Consider the following 13,890-nt stretch of genomic DNA (forward strand, 5'->3'; position numbering starts at 1 on the left):
AATAGAACGTAGGGGTCAGAAAGTAGTTTTTCGCATATATCTCCAAAATCGTTATGTTTAGCCAAATTCTGACAGAAAAAAACTGTTCAGCATGATGAGATCTACCCGTGGTCAAATTTTCGTTTTAATTCATTAAGCCATCTTGGAGTTATTGCCCTTTTTGTCGGTGTTTGCTATTTTTGATGTTATTTCTTTCAAAAACCTACTCCTCTGACACTATTAGACCAATTGGAACGAAACTTGGTATGAATGTTCCTTTGGATATCCTGCATAGAACTGATGTGGGGATTTTTCATCCGTCGAAAAACATGGCCGCCGTTACTTAAAATAGAACATAGGGTCATCCAGTAGTTTTTCGCATATATCTCCAAAAGCGTTAGGTTTAGCCGAATTCTTTCAGCAGTTGAAATGATCCTTATTATTAGAAATACAAAAGTCTTCAGGAATAAAATTTGTCAGACGACTCTTTGTAAGAGTTATTGCCCTGGAAAGGGCAAAAATTACGGGTTTTTTTGTTTTGTTTGTTTTGTTTGTTTCTGTTTACAGTTGTCAGATAATATCATGATTCTTATGATAAGTCCTACCAAAGTCTTCTTGAGTCAAAATTGTTGGACTTCTTGTTAAACTTATTGCCTTTGAAAGGCAAAAGTCAACCAGTTGAGTGATTCAGGCTCCCTGGAGCCTCTTGTTTTAATAGGGATCTTCATGACAAAAACTGAATGCTACGCAATTTTATTTTTATATATTAAATAATTAACTTAAGTCACATATACGTTGTTCAGTTATATACTCATACAAAATACTAGTAAATACCACTAATATGAACAAAAATAAATAAAATTTTCCAACTAGCTTACTAACCCTTTTCCTCAAGTCCCTTTTAGGGGGTGGACGATCGAATTTATTCTTGTTTAGCGTAATTTCTAGCCTGGCTATTGATATTTTGATTATATTGAAATAATAACGCTCTGTTACGAAACAAATCAACAGAAACAAGAATGATAATAGTGAAACACAACGTATGCAAAGCGTGTAACCTAAATAAAGCATTTTGTTAATCAAAGGAACAAGTACATTAAGGGATGTTTTTGGTCCCCTACTTAGCTGAATTTTTAAACCTGACAGTAGTTACCAATGTGCATTTTTCCTATCTGTTATATATATGAATTTTGACAAGTTAGTGCAAACATTCTGGCGAAAAATTTCCCGTTCTTTTTTCTCACAGAACTTAACCAAACTCTTGTTACTAACTTTCATTTGTGTCCTTATTGTCAACTACAATTTCTATGAGGCCTACTGAAGTATTTCCAATCAAAATTTTTTGGGGATTCAGATATGTGTGAATCACTAATCATGAGCTTGTTAGACAGAGTGTACATTATGTTAAAAGATGTAATAATAGTCAATAATAAAACAAAACAGAAACAAAAACTTCGTGTGTCGGGGTTCAGAAATCAGCTGTGTATTAGATGGGTAAAATAAAGTCGAGAGCTAAGCTTCGTAAAAATAAAGCTAAGCTTCGTAAAAATAAAGATATAATAGATGCTTAATCATTTAACTCTACAAACAGATATATTGATGATGTATTGTCCACTTACATCATTCACCCATTTCCAATATAACCACCAGAGCTCGAGAGAAAAATCGAGGGAACCAAGGTTTTAGCGGTAATCAAAAGAATGTAATCCAGGGACAAAGACCAGGCATAGAAAACAGACATACACAACAAAGAACATGAAGTAACTAAAATCATACTAGATAAAGGAGACTACCGAAACAGCTTGTAATGCATATTTCCAATGTCTATTTTCAGAGGTAGACTTAGAGAAAATAAATGCAGTGATAAGACCTATACTGCTACCACACTCTCCAAAGAAGAGATTGTGGAAAACCATAAATCTGTGCTATCCTCTTTTGGTCTCTTTACCAAATAAGATTACTGTGATTTACCGTCTATATACTGGATTCCTAAACTCCACATGAATCCATACAAACAACGTTGCATAGTTGGATCCTCAAAATGTACCACCAAACCTCTTTCAAAACTTCTACAATCACAGCTGTCAAAGAGGGTTTTATCCTACCACAACACGTGTTACTACCGTAGTGGTATTAATTCAATGTGGATTCGAAACATTCGAAAAATCTTTTGGAGACAATCAGTTCAAGACTATTATCAGAATATAATAGCATTATTACGAATTATTTTTCAACACTGTATACTTCTATTCCCCACACTCAGTTAAAATCCCGACTTAAAAACATTATACATCGTTGTTTTTTTCAAAAAAAAGATGGTATACCTAGATACAAATAAATAGTTCTTGGTAGAGATTCCTCATACTTTGTAAGAAATAATTCCAAATCATCTTCCAAATATACAGAAGAAGATGTTAACAAAATACTGGAATTCTTAATCGACAACATATTTGTCCAGTGTGGTCGACGCGTTTTGCAACAAACGGTCGGCATGCCAATGGGAAGAAATGAAGAAATTGTGCTCCTCTACTTGCTGACCTATTTCTTCATCCATATGAAGCTGACTTTATAACTGATTTGATCCGAAAGAAAGACTATCGTTTAGCTAGATCCTTTAAATTCAGTTTCCGCTAAATAGATGACGTATTACCTTTAAACAATCCCAATTTTGGGCATTTGATGCATATAATCTATATAGATCTTGAGATAAAGGATACTACAGACACTGTGAAGTCAGCCGCATATCTTGACCTACACTTAGAAATCGATGGTAAAGGATAACTATTGACCAAACTTTACGACAAACGGGATGATTTTTATTCAGAATTGTCAACTTTCCTTTCATCTGTGGCAACATTCCTTCAGCACCTGCGTATAGAGTGTTTATATCACAACTCATACGTTATGCCAGAGCTTGCCAAAACTACGCAGACTTTTTGTATCGCTCTAGAACTCTAACAATTAGGCTTCTGGAACAGGGTTATCTTGCTACAAGATTGAAGTCATCGCTACAAAAGTTTTATGGTCGTCATTATGAACTCGTGTATCGTTACGGTGTATCCATCTGCGCCATGAAAACTGATTTGTTCAAGGTGTCATAGTTTTCCTTTCCTCTTTCGTCTACCCCGGACTTGACCTTTTATGACAATTCGTCGGGTGTTTCTAGAAAAGCAGAGGACGCTTAACCCACCGGTGCACCTGGTCCACGCTCCAAGTTTTTAGTGGAGTACGAGTTGCTCATTTACTTTTGTTACTTCGTATGTATGATTTTATTTACTTTGTTGTGTATGTCTGTTTTTCATGTCTGGTCTTTGTCCCTGGATTACATTCTTTTGATTAACGCTATAACTATGGTTCCCTTGATTAATCTTTTAGACCTACATCTCGACTTTGACAACGGTGGTCATCTCAGCACTAAAATTTATAATAAAAGAGACGACTTTAATTTTATGATTATAAATATTACTTACCTGGGCATCATTCATCTCCTGCAAATGTATATTGATGCACATCTCCTGAAAATTGTAAATTGATTAGCTACGCTAGTAATAATTACTGTTTTTATTTTTGTGCTGACGTCAAAGCTGATTTCACGATTATGATGAAAAAACATGCAAATGTTATTTTATTAGCACCGGTATATTCACGCTGCAATGGACAATGGAGGTTTAATGCGCTGTAAAACCTAGATTTAATCCACCCTTTCGTTTGAAATGCCAGTACCAAGTCAGAACCATTTCGGTACAAACTCCTATGATATCTATTTTGCAGGCTTTCTTTTGGACTTGACTTGATTATGGGTCAATGTAGTGTTCGGTAAATTTGTTGTTACCCATAATGAAAATAAACACAAAACTAAATTTGTCAAAGGTAGAATTTTACATTTATTTCTCGCTCGTTTTAGCAAACCAGGTGCCAAAAGATAACGCCATACAGAATTCCAATGACAAATTTCAATACTTTTATTTATAAAGAAAATCAGTTGTTTTTAATAACTCTCAGTGGGATGCGAGTATATATATCTTGAATAGTATCAGATTTAGTTAAAAGTATTGTTCCGATTATCTATCCAGGACATAAGTTTTACACCATCCTGATGAGTCGGGTAATATTTACCCAGTTTTATTTTAACTTAAGTAGCCCAAAGAATGCCAAGAGTGCTCAATCCATTCGCTTTGAACTTGAACTTTATATCAACTTAATAAATTTTCATAAATTTTACGCATGGAAATAAGTAACATTGGCGCAAATAATAATTCAATTTAAGCAATCTGCCTACAAATCATAAAAAATATTCAGTTTTAGATTTGTTAATGTTCCACCATATGTTATGTATACAGAATATATTATTTTATATAGCGAAGCTCCAATCTCCTATACATGTTGGACAGAAGACACTATGTGTAAGTTTACATTATAAAGAGTAATCAAGGGAACCAAGGTTATAGCGGCAATCAAAAGAATGCAATCAAGGGACAAAGACCAGACATGGAAAACAGACATACATAACAAAGAACATAAAGTGACTAAAATCATACATACAAAGTAACAAAAGCAAATGAGCAACTCGGGCTCCACTAAAACGGAGCATAAACTTAAGGTTTTTTTTCAGCCTAAATAATCCGAATACCTGTCTTAACGCACAATTTTAAAGTCCAAAGGGCGATTTGGTTGATACAGGTTATACTTTATAGTTATAACCAATTATCAATCGACTTCTTTCAATATTGTCTTCGTTTCAGGAACAAATGATACGTTATTTCAAGGTCATTGTTCAGACGAATTTGACATGAATTTAGTTGTGTTAAGTGGAATGGTAAATGCAACGTAACCACTGGATGTACATTATATCATTGTTGTATACAGATATAATCATTTTTTATGAAACTTCGATAAAGTTTGGCAAGACTCTTCCATGTGGAAGAGTTTCTGATATTCGAATTTTAACTTCAAACTTCATTCCAGAATAAATCTATAATTTCGAAACTATTTAAATTTTTGGATGACAAAGGGAAGAGTTTGAGACGTGCACACTGATAGATCCTCAAAAAGAAAGTTTCAGAAACGGTTTTGAATGTACATTGTACGACCAGCCTTTTCGTGTGTCCGATTAAATTTTGAATACAGTATTAAAAGAACCGCGGGTCTCATCAGCGGTCTGGATCTTTAAATTTCTCGGAATAATATTATGTAAATTAGACCGTATACCTATTTATTGCACCAGATACATCTTTGTGTTCATTTCAATTTATATCTATACGTTTTTATTGAAGTCTCTTAATTAAGATAAGGTTATCGTTTTTTTTATATCTGTTGTAAGTTCTTTCTTCTGCTAAAGGCTACAATAGGCTGAAAATTAAATACTGATGTACAAAGTCCTCGTTTGTCTACCCCGGACTTGACTTTTTATGAGCAACTCGGCGGGTGTTTCTAGAAAAGCAGAGGACGCTTACCCTACCGGTGCACCTGGTCCATGCTCCCAGTTTTTAGAGGAGTCCGAGTTGTTTTACTTTTGTTACTTTGTATGTATGATTTTAGTTACTTTATGTTCTTTTTTGTGTATGTCTGTTTTCCATGTCTGGTCTTTGTCCCTGGATTACATTCTTTTGATTACCGCTATAACCTTGTTTTCCATAATTACTCTTTAATACATAGGAGTAAGTTCCAATGTTTTATTATTGCTCTCTACCATTGTTTTACAGCTGGATTGCATTTAGACACAAATATTAATTGATTTCCTTTAATAACTGCACTGTTTTGTAATAAATCAGCCCTTTTTAACTTGGAATGTTCAAGTATAATATTTTCAATTTCTGCATTTCTGTTTCCTGTTTTTGTAAGTCTTATTTGAATGCTTCAATAAGTCTACGCAATTCATTTTCGTTATTTGTGTTTTTAGTGTGGCGAATTATCTTGTCCTTTATAAAGCTTTTGAATACTTGAATACATACACTATTTGGATGCAAGCTTTATCTTTCAAGGTACTGGAAAGTCTTTGTTTTCTTTGTATAAATTTTCATATCCAAGAGTACACCTGAAATTTATCATTTTTATTAACAAGTGTATCTAAGAAACTTTTTTCAGACTTTGATGTTTCGAATGAAATTTCGTGTGTCTGTGGCTATTGTTAGCTAAATAAAATAATTCATGTACTCGCTTAATTGGTCCTTTGTATAAAAGGAACCCATCTCTGTATCTTGTGCAGAATAATGTTACATCTGTATTCAAATTTGTTCAGAATGATTTATGATATTTCAAACATTCTTAGGTCAGCAAGCTTTGCTGATGCTTCGCCACCCACATGTTCAACTATTTTTATCAGTAAGTTATTTCGTTAAAGGTGAGTACATTGATTTGCAGAATTATCTGTAGAAGACAAAAAATCGTTTCCTTTGAAATAATTTGTATTTCAAACGATTTCTTATTTATTTCATTCAACGGTCTACACGCGGCTTCCATGATTTCATCGATTTCTAAATTCATGTACATGCTTTCGCTTTTTTCTAATGAAGTGTTTTGTATCCTTTTTTATATATGTATATTGACAAACCGCTTGATTAAGTACAATGTAATCTATGAAATGACCTTTTGTGCATTTGTGGTGTACATAGAGAAACAATAGGTCTCTCTTAGTAATAATGGGTCATTTCTCATTTTTTCCACTTATATTCATTTTTTCAAAACATTTGTAGGTACTTTGTAAATTTTCGAGAGCATGAAAAACTTTCCGAGTTTTGTTTCAATTAAACTTGTATTTTATTTCATTTAATTGTCTCCCTTTAAATGCTTATTCAATTATATTGGAATCTTTTATATCAAAATATTCTATCTGTCTGTAATATATTATATTTCTTAATTGTCTCAGGCCCTCAGTTATGTAGTTTTTCTTGTCTAGAATGCAGATTGTTGCACATTCGTCTGTTTTTCGTATTATTATATTTTTATTACAGTTTAAATACTTCAAAGCATTCTTTGAACATTTTGACATGTTCGGCTTATATTTTCTAATCTCTAGTTTGTTTAATTCACATTTTTTGCAAACAAATAATAATGTAGTGCTTCGCATGAATATGTCAGTTAAAGCTACTTTTTTTATAAAATGGATGTATTTGATCGGTTTTGCCTCCTTCATATCAAAAAGGATGAGGGCCCATAAGGCCTTGTTCTGCCTACTGAAATAATTGGTAAAAAAATTATCATCAATTCGGAAGAAAACTAAATAATGTAATACATATTGTAAATTTTCAATTGTATACATTCAGTTCGTGATTTAAAGAGTTATACAGAAAAGAATGTACAAAATCCGCCTGGAAGGCTATTCTGTCAATAAAATAGCATTTTTTCACTCTTCTGCTACAGGTCTCAGTCTTGTATTCTTTGCCCCATAGGCTTCTATAGTATACTTTAAATTTTCCTGATTTTTTTTTTAAATAGACAAGGAGTTTCAATCTAACCCTTGACCATGTTTTTCAATTAAGGAAATGCCAAAAATAATTTTTAGGTTCATTTTAGAAACAAAAGGCACGAACTTTGGTACACCAGGACAGGTCAGACTAAAAATAGACTTTTTCTACTTTCACTTTTATTTTGAGTTCATAAAATAGACCCCTTTTCTGAAGCATTATTTTTCATGAAAAACATTTTTGTGTGTCATAGATTGATATTTACCCTGTACTTGTGATAAAAAAATGAAAGTCATTTGCCAAGAAACAAAAACAGGAAAGGGAAAGAAAGAAGCGCACTATACTTTTTAGCCGCCATGTTTTGCGTACACCCGCTCAGGAATATGTAATACAAGACTGATACCTACATATGTCATAGTGAGATCCAGCGTTAACCAAGAAAAGATTGATACTGAAAGTGTGCATTTATAAAATCTTTCTACAAGAAAAAGGATGTTTGGTTAACGCTGAATCTCCATGCGCATTTAACAAAAAAAACGTCTAAAATCACGCATAAAATCCCTTCAAAAAAGAGGGTCGTACTTTACCTGTACATGTATCATGTGACCTAGCTAACTGTCACATGATTAAGTACCTGGCCATCCGTGTAATATACACTGAAATCCTAATTACACTGTAAAAGTGGAGTAGATATATTAATTAAAGAGCTTTTATCTCACCTTTATGCCAAAGACTGAAACAAAGTCTGAAATAATCTTTGATCAGATGTCTATTGTGATATAGCCACTGCTATAAACATGCATTCTTGTACGTGAATGCACTTATATACTTTGAACCGCGTTACTGTCCTTTACGGGTTTTTTTTCTATGGATTTATTATTGGAATCCAATAGTTTTCATTTTTTTTTTGCTCTAATATTCGTATAAATCTCATCGATAAAAGATTGTTCAGCATTATGATTTACTTTTGCATGGAACGTAGTACAAAAATGGGAGACTTTAAATAAGCTCGTATAAGCATTATAGTGTATAGAAACCTACAGCACGCTGTCTAAATATAATTTTCTTTGTAATACATGCTGCAATGCATTTTATTTCCTTATGCGATCGGGCGAAGTTGAAAACACTATTATAATATCAAGCGCGAATGAAGTTTTTTACTCGCTTCTGTTTTTATTTTGAAAGTAGAAAAATTAAAAGCCGTTTGCTTTGTTTGTTAAAAAAAATCCAGGTCTGGGTATTTATCTATTGCAATGATTATGTACACTTCTTTATAACAAAGTTCTTTCAACACTGCTTTCTTTATTCGTGAAAAATCTTCTATACATATACATTTACAATGTGTATACCCGTTTTTATATCAAAGCTGTTACCTGAGGAAGTACTTTGAAGCTCCGCTCAGGAGGAGCATTGATGTACATGTAAATTCTTCACGTTCATATGTAAATATCTGTGCTTAATAGCCTACATGTAGTTTTAGTATTTGTTATAACAGGTCTTATATAATATTTGTGCCGAGCAGTCCTGTCGTGCTAATTGTTGTCTGCAGTTCCGCTTTTTGTCGGTTTTTCGAATATTAAATGTAAATTTTAGCGTCTATATTTTATGTGAACGAGTTGTCTTTTATTTTGCATCCTGTTTTACGTTTATATGTAAACCATGTCTCCAAAATGGTGTTATCCGCCTCTTGAAAATATTAGAAAAAAACAAAAACAGACGCGTCGCGGATGGTGGATTTAATGGGGTGCGACAATACCTCATACATGTAGGTTGACAGGTTAAACAAGCATGGTCTGACCGTGAACCATCTGAGGTTAAGTGGTATGAATATCCACGAGATATTGAAATTAGTTTTTGAACCCTAATTTAAGATATACTAAGATTTCATGCATTTTAGCGGTGATACGGTTTGCATTGATGTTAACCTTCCGCAACCCTACAAAAGGAGACCCCCTGTTATTCTTATCCAAAATTGAAGTGTGTCACTCCTTCGCTTCTTAACTTCCCAGTTTCATTACCAATATTTTGACTGAAGAATAGTGAAAATTACGAAAGCGGCATAATTTAAGCTCCCACCGGGAGACTACCAAGACCGTTGAAGATTACGGAATGTTCAATGAAATGTTGAGAGGCTTCAGGCGAAAACGGCCGATAGCAGGAGGTTTACTACCTATATATATGCATTTATTTCAAACTTTCCCACATTAATTTACTATTATTCGTAATCAAAAATTCTAATAAAAAATGTTTCATTTTTATTTTTCTCGTTTATGTATTTTAAATCTTAGAAAATATTATATAAATTGGTGATTTAATTAACAGTATTGATAAGTTCATCAACAATGATTTGTGCATGTACGTGCTTATTATTTTTCAGCCATTGTACTCGGAAAACTTTTAACGCATTGCTCAGGGATTTATCTGTCTGTCTGTCTGTCTGTCAGTCGTTAACCACGATAATCTTTAGAGACTATTGACTGGTTATGAAGATATATATAGCCACTCATGCAATGTCATTATGTAGTTGAGGAAGAAACGACAATACATGATTTGTATATTTGCCCCATCTCTGTTGATTATGTTTTCAGCGGTACATACTCTGTGACTCGACGATTTTTTTTTTTAATTTTATACAAGTTTGATTCAAGTAAAACGATATTTTACGGAAGGGAAGACAAAAATTATTAATTGCCTAAAGCTTTTTAAAACGAACACAAAATTACAGGGCTAAGTGCGAGACAGCACCAATGCGAAACTACCCGACGAATTGTTACATCGGGCAGTGAAGATAAATTAATATATATGCATTCTTTATTTGAACCTTCAAAGATTAATTCATGCGCAGACAAAACACGCTACATAAAACATTTTTTCTGGCTGATTCTAGAACCCAAAACTATAAAATATTACCATTATATGTATGATATGGTAACAGATTGTGTTTAATTGATAAAAACACACACACAACAGACCAACACTAGAAACGAAATACGTATGCCTCTATGACCAGGTTTTCCTCCAAGTCTTGTTACTATTAATGTCTAACAGACTGCGTAAAACACAGCACTAAAGTGTAATTGTATTTTACTTTATTCAACATATGCTAATTGAATATGCATACAGCTTTGTTTATTTCTTTTATAAACAAACTAAATTTCTCATTTTGATTCTGTTAAAAACGAAGATGAAATAAATAGTTTTAATTTTAAGAAAATGGAACAATTTTGAGTTTATTAAAGGGAGATTATTTCATTTCTTCTAGTAGGCGCTACAGCGCCTCATGTACCCTCATCCTTTACATCTAAGGCGTCTCTCATATTCAGTCAAGCTATTCTTAACTTGTTTTCTGCATTCTCTTGTTCTTTGGGTTGGAATAAACTTCACCCCATGACAAGGAATAAAACTTCGTCATCACTCAAATTGTGAGAAGATAAGTGTTTTATATATATATTTGCATCTCTAATTTTGTTGTCTATCTCTGCCGTTTTAAGTCTTCGACTTTTCAATTTTTATCATAAACCTGTGATTTTTTTTTTCAGTATTCTGCCGAATTTTCTAGCTATTTTTTAGAAAAGCAATACAAATGTATCAGTTGATTGTATGTCATAACAATGCGCGTGACTGACCGATAAGCTTCTAACGTTATCCCATACAGCATGCCTCCGTTGGGCCAACGTTGGCTGATGGTTGGATCGTTGGCTTTTAGTTGGCGTTGGCAAGACAACGTTGGCCCAACGTTGGCCAAATGTAGTATTCCGTAGTTTTTGGATATTTCATCTTGATTTATTTTTAACATAATGGTTTTTACTTGACAACCAAATGATTAAATACAACATTTTGAAATTTTAAATACTTTCATATCATAAAACGTTTCTACGTTAGCCCAACGTTGGCCCTAATATATTTGAGCAACCATTTCATTTTATGTTTCTCATTAAAAACTTGTTTTATAAGTGAATTTTGCGTCAGAGAATTGTTACTTTGAACCGCGTCACTGTCCTTTACGGGTTTTTTTCTATGGATTTATTATTGGAATCCAATAGTTTTCATTTTTTTGCTCTAATATTCGTATAAATCTCATCGATAAAAGATTGTTCAGCATTATGATTTACTTTTGCATGGAACGTAGTACAAAAATGGGAGACTTTAAATAAGCTCGTATAAGCATTATAGTGTATAGAAACCTGCAGCACGCTGTCTAAATATAATTTTCTTTGTAATACATGCTGCAATGCATTTTATTTCCTTATGTGATCGGGCGAAGTTGAAAACACTATTATAATATCAAGCGCGAATGAAGTTTTTTACTCGCTTCTGTTTTTATTTTGAAAGCAGAAAAATTAAAAGCCGTTTGCTTTGTTTGCCTGTAAAAAAATCCAGGTCTGGGTATTTATCTATTGCAATGATTATGTACACTTCTTTATAACAAAGTTCTTTCAACACTGCTTTCTTTATTCGTGAAAAATCTTCTATACATATACATTTACAATGTGTATACCCGTTTTTATATCAAAGCTGTTACCTGAGGAAGTACTTTGATGCTCCGCTCAGGAGGAGCATTGATGTACATGTAAATTCTTCACGTTCATATGTAAACATCTGTGCTTAATAGCCTACATGTAGTTTTAGTATTTGTTATAAAGTGGAGTAGATATACTAATTAAAGAGCTTTTATCTCACCTTTATGCCAAAGACTGAAACAGTCTGAAATAATATTTGATCAGATGTCTATTGTGATATAGCCACTGCTATAAACATGCATTCTTGTACGTGAATGCACTTATATACTTTGAGCCGCGTTACTGTCCTTTACGGGTTTTTTTTATGGATTTATTATTGGAATCCAATTTTTTCATTTTTTTTGCTCTAATATTCGTATAAATCTCATAAAAGATTGTTCAGCATTATGATTTACTTTTGCATGGAACGTAGTACAAAAATGGGAGACTTTAAATAAGCTCGTATAAGCATTATAGTGTATAATAACCATTTTCTCATTAAAAACTTGTTTTATAAGTGAATTTTGCGTCAGAGAATTGTTAAATTTTGATTTTTAAATCCAAACCATGATTACATGATTTGCATTATTCTACATTTGTCCAACCCAGAGCCAACGGTGAGCCAACAATGAACCAACATTGAATTAACGTCGAAACGACTTTGGTAACAAGCATGTTAAAAAAGACTTGATATTATTCTTGATGCAAAAATGTATGTCGATGTCAAGAAAGTAAAACTAGAAAGAAAATGCGGATGTATAATAGCAAATATTGTGTTGCATCTAAACTGTGATACTAAGTTGGCCCAACGTTGAAACACCAAAATATACATATTTATTAATATAATTTTACTTCTTTCAAAAAGTATTGCTGGCTCTTTTCTCGAGTTCTTTGAACTGTATGTTTTATATTCATGCAACAAGTATTCGCATTTAATATCTAGAACTTAATAACACAAAATAATTATTATGAATAACCAAATCTTATTTATGATAAGAACAGTGTACATGATTATCTCCTCCTTATGCAGCCTTTTAAAAAACAATAGTTGTCTTTCATTTTGAACAAATGTATAACTATTTTCAATGTAAATTCATCCTGAACACAAAACAGTGACAGGTATTATCATATGTCTATTCAATGCAAAAAAATTGCAAATTTTCAATAATTATTATACCAATGCTCGTAGTATCTACTAATTTTATAATAGATTTCCTTGTTCTACTCTAGTAAACCACGATCAGCTTCTCATTGATATATTCTTACTGTAAAGAATTTATATCATAAACTGAGGGGAAATGTAAGCGCTTACTCAGCACCAGCACTCTGCGACATGACCAGGAAATGGTAAATAAAATTATGTTCTAATATCTTAAGGAATACAATCGTCTGACCATATGGTTGCGTTAACGTTGGGCTTATGTTGGGCCAGCATTAGGGATTCGTTGGGTCAATGTTGGCATTACGTTGGGCCAACGTTGTCCCAACTATTGTTTGCCTCCGTTGGGGCAACGTTGGCTCTCTTTGCACTTACAAAATTGGGCCAACATTGGGTACCCTACGTTGGCCCAACGTAAATTACTCCGTTGAACCAAAGTTGGCCAAACGTAGGAATGCTGTCTGGGATTTAATATTCATGAATTCACACTTGTCATCTTTTGCTCCGAAAGAGTCTCTTTTAATGCCAATAAACACACAATGCAATGATTTAAGAGTGATACGTACCGTGAAGAAAACCCTTACGGTGTTAAAATATTAGTTTATCCAGTGACCGACTTTCACTAATATGTTCTAATTATAAATATAATTGCTACGATGCCTTCTGAAGAATTTCCAATCGAAAGAGTATTGAGTTTATCATATGCATGAATCACTAATCATAAGCTTTAAGGCAGCACTGTACGTAAAAATTTGCAAAAGTCGGTATATTTTATTGAAAATTTGAAAACTTTTGCTATATTTTGTAAAAAATTGAAAAATTTAGTATATTTTGTAGAAGAATTTACAAA

The sequence above is a fragment of the Perna viridis genome, chromosome 10, assembly GCF_037379345.1.
Source record: "Perna viridis isolate PV_CMFRI_1.1 ecotype Kerala chromosome 10, ASM3737934v1, whole genome shotgun sequence".
Taxonomy (NCBI): domain Eukaryota; kingdom Metazoa; phylum Mollusca; class Bivalvia; order Mytilida; family Mytilidae; genus Perna; species Perna viridis.